Here is a 4,027-nt window from a genome sequence, read left to right as displayed (position 1 = left end):
GGGGGGGGGGGGGGGGGGGATCAGAGTTGTTGTAAATGCAGTCAAATCAAACAACAGAAAAGTATGACGCACTACACAGGAATGTCTTTAGATCTGGCTGATATCTGATCCCAGCATTAGTCTGACATCTATAACATTCCTATGTACCAAATGTACAGGGTAATGATATAATTACAAAGTGAAATTTGAACCATGGAGGATTGCAACAAGATGTGAACAACACAAATTGCTCTCCATGATCTGCCAATTTCAAAGGGCTCATTAAACCTTGTACAAATACACAGACAGTAAATTAAAGGACCACAGTTTGATCCCTTTTAATTTTGCTCATTCAACTCAGTAAGCAGAGGCTAAATAAGGATTTGCAAGCCTTGAAAACACATTTAGGGGTAGGTCTTAATATTTACATGGAAATACAACCAAAAGCTAGTAAGATTGCCCACGTAGACTTTATCAGTCGGATAAAAATAAAATAGTGGAAGAAGTAGAGTTATTTTACAAGCCAGGAATAGAGTAAGCAACTCACTCTCTCCTGCAAAAACTCCCATAACTCTCACTCCACTGTGTCTGTGCTGTTTATTTTAACTGTAAGCCTGCACTGGCAGCTCGCCCGGAGGGTTTGGGGAGGACTTGTAGGCCGCAAACCGCAGCACATTTGGAGGCTTTTAAATGCCCCATAAACACTGGTGAAGATACACACAGCGCTGCAGCACACACACTGACAAGACGTCCATCCACTGCCTGCCCCCTACCCCCAGCCCCCTGCTGAACCAAATACCGACTCCTTTTTCCCGAAAATGGCTTCAGTGAAAACTATTACATTTCTCAATCTGATACGCCTTTGCTGCCTTTTCATAAGAATTTCCATGAAAGAGCCTTTTATGCTGAGGCGAATGAGAGGAGAAATTACAGTTGTTATACGATGTCTGGGCGGCCAAGAACATCACAGGGGCTCAGTCCTTATGAAATCCTTCCTAGCTGATCTAATGCAGCAGACCCAGCCAGAGCGGATAAACAGTTAAAAAACCCTGCTGGCTACTGTGGGGCAGGAGTCTCAGAAAGCGCTGATTAAACCTCTCTGCTTGTTGGTTTGCACAATGTCACTTGTTTTACTGAGTCATACTGGAGCTCAGCAGTGATTCTCAGCTGACCTACATATCAGTCCCGTGGATTCTGCCCTCTGTCTTACCTCCGTCGAGCAAGTCAGCGACGGCCATTTCACAAGCATTTGGTTTACCGCCTCTTTTTCTTTTTCAGCACATTTTATAGAGGCTGCTGAGGCCGGCTCAGTAAGTAGCTGCCTTTGCTGTGTTTGGCTCGGTAGGCTTGGACCCTGATCCTCTTTGTCTGCTGTATGATTGAAACCTTCTGTTGTAGCAAAACATTTAGGTTCACATATTATCTGATTTTTATCACCATGATTATGTTTATTGTGTTCTTTGTATCCTTTGTGTGTGTTGTCAATGCGTCTTTCTATGTCCAGGTCTCGCTGTAAAGTCACAGTGAAATGGCAGTTAGCCTCTTCTGCCATATGATTATGTTGGCTGGGTAAAGTTATGAGACGGATTTAAATGAAATCCTTCAGATTTGATTGGATCCCTGGATCATGGGTGTGGCTTTGAGCTGTGGAGGACTGTTGGCCTTGTAGAGGATGAGGAAGAAACTGATCAATTAAACCTCAGATACATTCTCAGGAAATGTAAACACATTTTTGGCGACTATGTCCAAAGACAAAAAACCTCCAACCCATAATTACACTTTGCTACGAGCTAACTGTCAACAGAGATACGCGGGGTTAGCTTGTCGTCTTAAATAAAATTTGATTGGATACATTAATGTACATGCCCTGCAGTGCAGAATGACTCATCAAAATCATTTTAACATTAGGATACATGAGAAAAGAGACGTTATGCTACCAGCGTGGCTGTTGTTTCAACAATTAGACAGATTGACACAAAAATTTGTCACCACTGACATTCATGGTTCAGATGATGCACCCTACTTTTGAGTAAACCTGCAAAACTAATGACATTCCCATCAGCCTCAGCTCTACTATGATTTACTACTATGTTTCTTGTTGTTGCAAACTGCTACACAATTAAACCTGCCTTGCCTTTAGTGCTAATTATGTTTTGTTTTAACTTTCTGAAATTTGACTTTGATTGCTGCACATTCAATAATGAGTATTATGACATTTGACTGAAACCATGTTTTCAAGGAATTTATAAGTAAAATTAATAATCACACAAGACCTTGATAAGGACATTTATTGGATTTATCCGAAGGATGTTCAGTTATTTATCCGGTAATAATAAGAGGAGGGTTCAGGAGAGGCAGTAAGAAGCTAATATTCACTATGCTACATTCACTACTGTTCAGCTGTTTTACTCTGAGTGGTGAGATACCCGGCTTCACTTAGACATAATTAAACAAACCATAATCTCTTAATCAAAGCTCATCTCCACCTTATGTTGCTTTCTGTTTCTGATATAGATTTTTTCTGACTGTCTCCTTTCTTTCAGGTTGGGCAACCCTGGAAATGTTTTCAACAGGTGAATAAAGGGCAACAGCTGTTATGACACGTGTATTCTTCACCTTATGAACATAATATAAGTTAACATATACAAAAACAGATCAGTGCCAATGTCAACAAGCTTAATTCTAAGTGTAAATAGGATCTTATGTTTTCCTTTAAACAACTGCAAGCTAAACAAGATTATTATTTTCATTTTTCCAGCTTCCACTTCAATCGTGTGCTTCTAATTTCATCAATTTTCTCCACTCGATGACATTGTCTTGTAAACCTTAGTGTGACAAGTGGAATTATCTCACTGTTTCTCACTTGGTTATACATAAATATACCAATCTTATCAGCTTACAACAGAGGCTACAACAGAGAAGAATGTGACATCTTCTAAGACGCTGCTGTATCTCAAAACCTCGGCTCATATAACTACTGTATTAACATAGCCAGACAGCACAAGTGATAACATTTTTAAAAAATCACCTTTTTTCACTCACTTATTTATGTGTGTATATAATATATATATAAGATATAAAAAGTCAGAACTGATTGTGGCACATGCACATATTATTTGATTATATTATACTTGATATTAGATTAGATTATTAAAGTATTTCTGATTCTAACTCTGATATCCATCCTTACTCACCCCCCATCCCTGATAACACCCTCACCAACAAATACTAACTTTAGTTTAACTTTAATTCTCTAAACAGAATAAAACAAGTGTTAGCTATGAATGTATCTAAGCGTTTTTAGATATTTTTTTCAACATTTGTATTGCCTTTCATTTATAGGTAATTGGTATTCAAATGGTTGCAATCTACTAACTCATACACACCAGTCCTTAACAAAAACACAACAATAACAAAGGAAAACAAATCTATAGAATTAAAATGTGAAATTGTTATATAAAGAATAAAAGCCAATGAAAGACAATCAATATTCAAACAAGCACTTTTTTGTGTGTGATTTTAGCGAACTGACCCTTTATACTCTGATTGACGCCTCTCTCACTAGAATTCAGAGATACCAAAAGAAAATGATGATGTTCAGCGTTTGTTGTGGGGAATGTGTGTGTGTTTTTGCTGAATGCTGTGCTGTATTTTGTGGCTCTGCCCTTCGCCACAATTAAGAGCTGAGGTCAGTAGGCAGTTGTGCGGCATGGCTGGTATGGTTGGCATGCCTGGCATGCCTGGCACTCATGGCCCGATGCCGGACACCCCCAGTGCTACAGTAGCGTGTCTATGTGTGCATGTTACTGGTTCAATCCAGAGCGGTCAGGCGAAGCAGAGGTCTCGACTCAGCAGTTCAGACACTTTCACCCGGAGACAAGGACCCACCTGTGCTTGTCTGTTTCATGAGGGCTCTGATTTCACACGCAGGCTCATCTGTGCTCACACTCTCTCAGCCTGCCGTAACCTGTTCACCCTGCACCTGTCCTCACCAGGACATCTCGCTCCAGTACACCCCAACCCCCAACCCCCCCACGCCCCCACACCC

Source organism: Morone saxatilis, unplaced genomic scaffold (assembly GCF_004916995.1).
Source record: "Morone saxatilis isolate NCDOM2014 unplaced genomic scaffold, NCSU_SB_2.0 Contig24, whole genome shotgun sequence".
Lineage (NCBI taxonomy): Eukaryota > Metazoa > Chordata > Actinopteri > Moronidae > Morone > Morone saxatilis.
This window is presented reverse-complemented; position numbering follows the sequence as displayed.